Source organism: Salmo trutta, chromosome 10, assembly GCF_901001165.1.
Source record: "Salmo trutta chromosome 10, fSalTru1.1, whole genome shotgun sequence".
Classification (NCBI taxonomy): domain Eukaryota; kingdom Metazoa; phylum Chordata; class Actinopteri; order Salmoniformes; family Salmonidae; genus Salmo; species Salmo trutta.
In genome coordinates this window covers 15,482,189-15,492,188 of record NC_042966.1, presented here as the reverse complement: position 1 = coordinate 15,492,188, position 10,000 = coordinate 15,482,189, and positions in this window count along the sequence as shown.

The window sequence follows — 10,000 nt, the reverse complement described above, 5'->3', positions numbered from 1 at the left end:
CTGTATAGCTATTCTCTATATCTCCTACTAAGGAGAAAACACCTCTCCAGGTGAGAAGGCCCTCCTCTCTATCTCCTATTAAGGAGAAATCATATGTCAGGTGAATAGCTATTCTCTATATCTCCTACTAAGGAGAAACCACCTGCCAATGTGAATAGGCCATTCTCTCTCTCTCCTACTAAGGAGAAAACACCTGTCAGGCCATTCTCTCTATCCCCTACTAAGGAAAAATAGCCTGTCGGTGTCCGGAAACGCCCACTGTATAGCTATCCTCTATATCTCCTACTAAGGAGAGAACACCTCTCCAGGTGAGAAGGCCCTCCTCTCTATCTCCTATTAAGGAGGAAACATATGTCAGGTGGAAGGGCCGTTCTATCTGTCTCCTATTAAGGAGCCATCCTCTGACAAGGTGAACAGGCCATTCTCTCTATCCCCTACTAAGGAGACATCATGTCAGTTTATAGCTATCTCTATATCTCCTACTAGGGAGACGACACCTGTTGAGGTGGAAAGACCATCCCTCTATCTCCTACTATGGAGAAATCATATGTCAGGTGACTAGCTATTCTCTATGTCTCCTACTAAGGAGACCATACCTGTCGAGGTGACAAGGCCATTCTCTCTGTCCCCTACTAGGGATACCTCATAAGTCACGTGGATAGCTATCCCCTATGTCTCCTACTAAGGAGCAACATCTGTCGAGGTGGAAGGCCATCCTCTCTATCCCCTACTCAGGGGCAGTCCTAAGTCAGGTGCATAGCTATCCTCTACCTCTCCTATTAAGGAGGGATACCTGTCACGGTGGACGGCCGTTCTCTCTGTCCCCTACTAAGGGTACATCATAAGTCCGGTGGATAGCTATTCTCTATGTTCCTACTGAGGAGAAGCACCTATTAGGTGAAAAGGCATTCCTCTCTATCCCCTACTCAGGGGGAATCATATGTTGGTGAAGCTGTACCTATGTCTCCTACTAAGGAGCAATCCCTATTCGGATGAAAAGGCCCTTCTCTCACTCTCCTTCCCAGCAGAGATCCCCTCTCGCGGAGGGAGAGTCCAACCACTTTCCCTCCTTCTCTCGCACGAACGGAACGCGGCTGAAGCTTGTCATTAGACGGGATACCGTCTCCGACAGGGGCTCCCTCGATTGAGGCTATTCCACGTGGGGCGGGAGGAACCGTCCGTCTGAACACCGACCAATGGCCGGCCGACAGGGGCCCTCCCAGGTGGAAATAGAATGCAAATCGGTCAGAAGATGTAAAACAGGCTCGACAACAGAGGACAACCATGGATACGCAACGTGTGGCAAGCTGGGACAAGAACCATGGTCATGGAGGACCCAAACCCACAAGGTGATAGCTGGGATAGAGCACCTGCCCAGGACAGAGCTCAATATCCTCCCACCACCAAGCTGGGAAAATTGGATCAATACTTAGGACCAATCGGGCGCCGGAGGGATAAGGTCCAAAGTACCCACGGTTCTGAGGGGCTTGTAACCCTCAAAAGAGTCCATAAAGCTCTCCCTATTCGGCCTGAGTAGTAACTCCCAATCGGTCGCCGAAGGGATATGGACCAAAGGAACCATGGTTCTGAGGGGCAAGCAACCCTCAAAAGTGTCCATAAAGCTCTACCTATTCGGCCTGAGTAGTAGCCATCAATCGGTCGCCGAAGGGATATGGACCGAACTACCATGGTTCCGAGGGACAAGCAACCCTCAGAAGTGTCCGTTTCGCATTTATTATATCGGACTAGTAGTTTGCCACTATCCCTGAGCTTCTAGGCCATGGAAGTCATGTTGTCAAAAACCAGGTTTCTGATTTCGCGCCGGTACCTGTCTGCCCCACACGGGCATGACTGTGTAAAGACTGTAATACGGAATTTACCGATCTTCACTGTGTTACTCACACTGTATTTTTTTCCCCGTTCTCCCGTATGAAAATCCGGACCACAAAAAAAACACTTTAAACTTGAATAAATCGAAAAGTACAACTCCAATCCGGACGGGGTTTTTTTTGCACGAAAGGGCACATATACACGAACATTTCCATATAAATTAAACCGTTTTTCCATAAAAATTTATAATAGAAAATCGAGTTTTAAGTTTTCGAAAAAAAAATTATAAACAGGGGCTAATTGTTACCCATCACGAGAGAGGGTATGAGCCAAACTTTGGGAACTCTAGCCCCTCAGGAAGTATTTTTAATCATTATTTGAAAATTTCAGATTTTGGTAAAAAAAGTTACAGAGTGCCTACTTTTCATTTCGCTCAGGAGACTAAGTCCAAACGTGCACCTGGTTTTATTTTGGGTTACCAGGACCATTTTTTAAAAACGTTTTTAAATACTTTTAAAGGCCATAACCACCTCCTTCACCACCGTGGGAGCACCCTACGTTGATCCCAAGTCAGTGGGATAAAGAATGAGTGTTTTATGGATGTTTTAAGGTACGGTGGGGACGTGTCCGTAGGATATGCACCTGGTTTTATTTTGGGTTACCAGGTCTAAATTTTAAAAACGGGTTTAAATACTTTTAACCTGTTTAATCTAGGGGGCAGTATTGAGAATTTTGGAAAAAAATATGTGCCCATTTTTAACTGCCTCCTACACCAACTCAGAAGCTAGAATATGCATATTATTGTTCAGGTTTGGATAGAAAACACTCTGAATTTTCTAAAACAGTTTGAATGGTGTCTGTAAGTATAACAAAACTCCTATTGCAGGCAAAAACCTGTGAAAAATAGATAAAATTGTTTTTGAATTTTGTGACTGTACTATTTAGTGTCATTGTTTTATAGATACCATAGTGAGAAAGGATTCAGTTCGCAACTCCTAAGGCTTCCACTAGATGTCAACGATCTTTAGAAAGTTGTTTGAAGCATCTGTGATTAATACAGACCGAATTAGAATGCTTACAAGTTGACACGTCATCACTTCATTTTTTGCGCCTGCGCATAAATCTGAGAAGAGTGTCTTTGTCATAATCGTTTATTCTAGACACTTGATAGGTTGTGTGAAAATATTACTGATGTTTACTGATGTTTCACGTTAAAAATGGACCAAAAGATTAATGCTAAACAACGTTTGACATGTTTAAACAAAGGTAAATAGATTATTTACTAGGTTTTCTTTAGCTTTTCGGCGTGACTTTACACTGCCCACCTCATTTTGTGGGAGCCTACTGAACGCTAACTATTTGGACATAAATTATGAACTTTGTCAAAAGAAACCACATTTGTTCTGGACCTGGGATCGCTGGCAGCGCCTTCTGATGGAGATAATCAAAGGTAAGGGGATATTTAGAATGTTATTATCGATATTAGATGATGCTAATGCTAACTGTATAGCTTAGCTTAGCTTATAGCTTAGCTTGCTGTTGTTAGCATAGTACCCAGTTTATTGCAAAATGTGATTTCCCAGTAAAGTTATTTTGAGATCTGGCCATTCGGTAGCAATTACGAGATGATAATATATTATTCTTTGAATGACAATATTATAATTTACCAATGTTTTCGAATAGTAATTCCGTGATTTGTAATGCTGGATTCACTGGGAGCATTCGAGCCGAAAAAAATTCTGAATTTCACCGCGACTGTAAATGCTGTTTTTGGATATAAATATGAACTTGATGGAACTAAAAATGCATGTATTGTATAACATAATGTCCTATGAGTGTCATCTGATGCAGATTGTCAAAGGTAAGTGCATAATTCTAGCTAGTTTTCTGTCTGTTGATGCCCTTCTTTGAAATGGCTAAACATTACACACAGCTATTGTCAATGTACTCTCCTAACATAACCTAACTTTATGAATTCTCCGTAAAGCCTCTGAAAATCGGACAGCGTGGTTAGATTTAGGAGATATATCTTTCAAATGGAGGAAAATAGTTGATTATTTGATTATTTGAAATGATTACTCTTGCAGTTTTGAATTCCCCGCCATGGTCACATGACAATGAATCCCAATACCGGGATAAGATCCTGCCCCCTGGCCTCAACAGGTTTTAAAGGGTATAGGGACATACCCACCCTGAGAGCACCCTACTACGGGCTCAAGTCAAATGACACACACACAAAGACATGGGTGAGTTTCAAATAAATAGTCTTTATTTATCAGTGAATCATGGGTTGATTTGTCCCTCAATAAGTGTCCGCGCTCGGCTGGCGTTACGAGGCAAATTATGGTACCGGTAGTACCGTACCTGGGTTTCCAGAGAATGACACATATGGTCAGCCACAGTCCCCCGGTCTGTAACCGAGCCTTGATTAAAGTTCAATGTACCAATGCTTCGTCGAATTGTACCGTAGGTGACTTTACTTCCAATGCCAAATTCTTCAAATAGCTGGCCCACATACTCACAGAGATTGCCGTACGGTTGACCGCAGGACGTGAAAAAGAAGAGTGTTGTGTCTGAGGTCATTCCACTCAGATTAGGCCTGATCTGATGGAATCGTTTAAGCCAAGTGTATTCCTGCCCAGATAGAACAATTCTGCACTCACCGAAGGTATAGTTCGTTTTGTGGCTGAAAATAGACATCTGATAACCCCCACTTTCCGGGGTTACTTCAGTAAATTCCCTCTCACTGAAGATGGTGACTGGGGATCGTCGAGTGCCATTAAAGATGGCCAACCGGCTGGACATGAGAGCCGCAAACCTACGTCTATCAGCGCAGGTGGCTCGGACCTCCAGCCTACTGAGAACCGAAGGAATAGCTTGATTGCTTAGCTCAACAAATCGGCTTAACTCGGCAGCGCTGAGCACCTCGTCCCTGCAGCGTTTGCGGAATTTTGCCCTGTGTGTTGCCTGGCTCTGCCGCGAATCCCTGTCCATCTTTGCCAAGCAGAGTAACAACTTTCGAATTTTACTGGCTCTAGCCTGCAGACCTTCTGGCCGGAACTGAATAAGACTCCACACCGCCGCGTTCATCGCTCTCGCTCTCCGTGGAAGTCGCCTCCACGCAGCCTTGCTCCCTCGGTTCCGAGCATGGTTCACCACCGGTCTGACTGGTTGACTGCACCGGCGCAGTCGCCACCGCCTGCATACTCTCGTCCAACAGCTGCTGATCCACAGACAACTTGCTTCCCAGCCGCGGTGCAACATCGTTGTTAGGCTGCGTACAAATCCAGGATTCGGGCCGCTGTATCTTGGCTGAAAGCCGGCAAGATTGCATAGCACTCTTCCATTTAAAAGTACCAGGCTTAAGTGCATGGACAGACTTGAAATGTCGGTCTATCCGTGCGATATTCAGCTTGGAACAAAGCCCACAGTCACGTCTTAGTCTGACGCTCATAGCTTCTCTCTCTCTCTCTCCTGCCTTCCTGAGTGCGTGTGTGTCTCTCTTTGTGTGCTCCACCAAACAAATACCTAACCCTAAACAAGGGCCTGATGTGCCCCAGCCGTGGGCCAAGATGGGACAAATTGGGCTGGAGGGAAATTTGATCCCGTAGCTCACCTCGGTGCCACTTTTTCCATCAATGGCCGTTGGTTCAACGTGTAGTACACGAGCCTCATCATCTGACGATCCAGATTCAAGCCCCACCTAGGATGAGCCACTCATTTTTTATCCTGCGCCTGAGGACCTATCGTGTAAAGGCCCAAATGGGACAAAAGGCCCAGCTCTGCCCATGGCCTTTTATGGCCATCCAGGCCTATACACGTTTGACATTAAGCCTGACAAGAGGCACTCTGACTGGGACTCAGAGAATGACTTACTCCCTTGACCTGCTAACCTTAAAGGCCCAAGGTTTAAAGCCCGAAGCCCAAATGGGACAAAAGGCCCAGCTCTGCCCTTGGCCTTTTGTGAACATCCATGCCTATACATGTGTGACATTAAGCCTGACAAGAGGCCCTCTGACTGGGGTCAGAGAATGGCTTATTCCCTTGACCTTTAGTCATCCAGGCCTATAACTGTTTTTCATTCTGCCTGACAAGAGGCCCCTGACTGGGACTCGGAGAATGACTTCCTCCTGGGAACCCAAATGGGACAAAAGGCCCAGCCTTTTTTTAAATCCAGGACATGGGAACATAACCAGGCCCTCCCCGGGGCTAAACAACCTCCAATCGGCCACCGAAGGGATGGTCACCTTCGGCACATTAGAACCATGGTTCTGAAGGACCCAGAACCCAAAAGGTGAATGTTGGGATAGAGCACCTGCCAAGGACAGAGCTCAATATCAGTCCCCATCCCCATCCAAGCTGGGGACTGGGCTCAAAAGCCAGGCCCTCCCTGGGGCTAAACAACCACCAATTAGTCGCCGAAGGGATGGCCACCTTAGGAGCGTTAGAACTGTGGTTCTGAAAGACCCAGAACCCTCGAATTAGGTCTAGAAACGGGTCTAGAAGTTTGCCACCGTTCCCGGATCTCTAGGACATGGTTCTCTGTTTGTCGAAACCCAGGTTTCTCAAATTTCCCCGGTACATGTCTAGTCCACCTGGAACTGAGTGGGGCTACTACGGGGTTGACCAATTGTCAACATAAGCCCTGTCACCCGCAGGCCTACCGTGTTGCTCCACCAGATGGGGTCAAATACCCCCGTTTTGGTCTTTAACCATTAATAACTCGAAAAGTAAATGTCCAATCTGGATGGGTTTTTGTGCATGAAAGGGCACACCTAGATGCACATTTCCATGTAATCAAAACCGTTTTTCAATAACATTTTATAATATCATTTTGTGTTAGAAGGTGATGAAAATAAGTACAGGGGGCGGGGGGAATAGCTTCCGGGTAGACTGGTCCTATTCGACCAAGGGTAACTGTAGCCCATCACGAGAGAAGGTACCCGTCCAAATTGGGACCTCTAACTCCTCAGGAAGTATTTTTAATCATTTTCAAAAAAATCGGAGTGCACGTTTCTCTCTAGCTATGCGCCTGGCGATTGAACGGGTTACCAGGTGCTAATTTTTTAAATGGTTAAAAATGGCTTTAGGGGGGTGCAAGGGCTCCATGCCTGGGATGGGAGCACCCCACACCTGGGCCCAGCCAATAGAGGGCACCCCTGATCATTTTGAAAGGTTTTTAAAAAAATCTTCAGAAAAAGTCCAAACATCAACTTTCGCTCCAGAGTCTAAGTCCAGCCGTGCACCTGGTGATTGAACGGGTTACCAGGTGTTGATGGGGGAAATGGCTCCAGGGGCCAGCCCTCGCCAGTAGGCCAAAAAAAGGGGGACAGAGCAGCCAACCTCCAAAGAGGCTGCCTGCTCTGCCCCCTTGAAGGACAGTGGAACTACGGACCTCCAGGCCTTTAGGCCTACACTCCCTGCCCGGGTCAACACCCCTCTCTCTGGGCCTGAGTATAGCTTACTCCCTGGAACTACAGACCTCCAGGCCCCTAGGCCTACACTCCCTAGGTCAACACCACTCTCTCTCGACATGAGTCCCAGCCGGGGCCACCCCCCTCCATAACCTCACCCACCAGGCAAACTGGGGCACCCACACTTAAGCACCCCTCCTCAGACACTAAAGTATACAGCCCCCCTGTCATGAACCACGTGCACCTGGTAACCAGCCCCGCTGTCACGAACCACGTGCACCTGGTAACCGGTGACCAACCCGCTTTCATCTCAGAGACTAAGTCCACATATTTGGGTATCCAGGTGCTGGTGGAACTTTCCAGCCGGGTCTTCACCTTCACTAGCCTGCTTTCCCTCTCTCTCTCTCTGGACCTCCGGCCTCTCGTACTCTGGCCCTTCTGCATGCACCTGGTGATAAAGTCCACACATATGGGTTACCAGGTGCTGGTGTAACTTTCAACCCGTATCTCCATCTTTACTCGCCTGCTTGCCCTCTCTCTCTCTCTGGGCCTCTGGCCTCTCGTACTCTGGCTCCTGGCCCTTCTCTGTGCACCTGGTAACCCATTAGTAAAGAAGGAGAAAGGTGGAGGAAGACGCCTTCCGTCCCCGACAAAAGCTTAGATCTGACTTGGAATAGATCACAGCGAATGAGCTGCTCTGCTACTTACGAAACCCTAACCCAAAATCAGGTCATCTACGAGTAACATGACAGAGGCTGTTCACTTTGGAGACCTGCTGCAGATATGGGTACGGCCCGGCGCGAGATTTACAGGGCGCCCCGCTGTTCACAAAGAAAAGAGAACTCTCCCCGGGGCTCCCGCCAGCTTTTCTGGGATCGGTCGCGTTACAGCACAGGACGCCTCACGGCGCCCGTCTCCGCCACTCCAGATTCGGGGACCGACTGACGCATGTTCAACTGCTGTTCACATGGAACCCTTCTCCACTTCGGCCTTCCTCCAGATAGTCTCGGCGCTCCGCCAGGGCCATGACCTCACTAAACCATCCAATCGGTTTCACTGTACCGGCCGTGTGTACTTAGACTTGCATGGCTTAGTCTTTGAGACAAGCATATGCTACTGGCAGGATCAACCAGGTAGCCCCTCGAAACAGGCGGGTGACGGGAGGAGGCCCTGGTGCAATCCATCGTGTGCCCAGTGGGAGGCCCTGAACTGCCCATGGCCAAAGCCACAGGAGCCGGGGCGCCGCTCGAGAGGTCTTTGTCTAGCTGGAGGGTTTAGTAGGAACCGCACAACTGAGGCAACAACAGGGTTTGAGAAACACACGTGTCTCTGGTGCTGGTGCGTAGTGGGGTGGCCCCCACCACAGGCATCGCTGCCTGGGTGTGCCGCTCCCCACACCGGAACACCAATGTAGGGCCACTGGGTCAGACGGGTCAGCTGGGTCTCGCTTGAAAAGTGCTCGGCTGGAGCGTATCGGAGAAACGGGGTAAACCGTCTCCGAAAGGGGCTCCACCGATAGAGGCGAATCTACATGGGGCAGGAGGAACCGGCCGTCGAACACCAGCCAGTGGCCGGCCGACGGGGGCCCTCCCAGTTGGATAACGGAGGCTAATCGGTCAGTAGGAATATCGTCCATCAGAGGGGTCGGGCCCAAACCGGAATGAGAACCAGGAGTTGCCTACCACATCAACTCTAGGGTGGAAGAGACTAGAAGACTATCTTTTACCATACCTGAGATATCATGGTTCTCAATGTGTTGAAAACCAGGTTCCTCAAATCACGCCTGTACTTGTCTGGCCGATCTGGAACTGAGTGGGGTTACTATGGGTCAGGCCAATTGTCGAAGTAAGCCCTGCCACCCACAGGGCTACCGTGTTGCTCCACCAGGTGGGGTAAAATCCCCCAACCCCCGTTTTGGTCTTCAACCATTAATAACTCGAAAAGTAAAAGTCCAATCTGGATGGGGTTTTTTTTTGCACGAAAGGGCACACATAGATGCGCATTTCCATGTAATCACCGTTTTTCAATAACATTTTATAATAGAAAATCATGTTTTAAGGTGATGAAAATAAGTACAGGGGGCGGGGGGAAATGGCTTCAGGGTGGACTTGGTCCTTTGTGAGGATAACTGTAGCCAATCACGAGAGAGGGTACCAGTCCAAATTTGGGACCTCTTGCCCCTCGGGAAGTATTTTTTATCATTTTCTGAAAAATCTGAAAAATGGTCTCAAATAATTCTAAGTACACGTTTCTCTCTTTCGCTCCAGAGACGAAGTCCAGCTGTGCACCTGGTGATTGAACGGGTTACCAGGTGCACATTTTTTAAATGGTTTCTAATGCCTTTAGTGGGCTGCTGGAGGTCCATTACCGGGTAGAGAGCACCCCCACCCGGGCCCAGCCAATAGAGGGCACCCCTGGTCATTTTGGAAGGTTTTCAAAAAAATATCAGAAAAATGACTGTCCAAACTTCTATCTCATTACACTATGTTCAGCTGTGCACCTGGTGATTAAACGGGTTACCAGGTGCTAATTAAAATAAATGTTTTTAATGGATTTATGGGGGTTCCAGGGCTCCATGCCTGGGTAGGGAGCACCCCCCAATCGTTATTGTCCACAAGGGGGTGCCACTGGCCATTTTAAGCCGTTTTTAACCCCCAGCACCTGGGAACAAAATGTAAGTCAATGACAGTGCAATGAGAGAGAAGTTGGACTCTATGTTCAGCTGTGCACCTGGTGATTGAACGGGTTACCAGGTG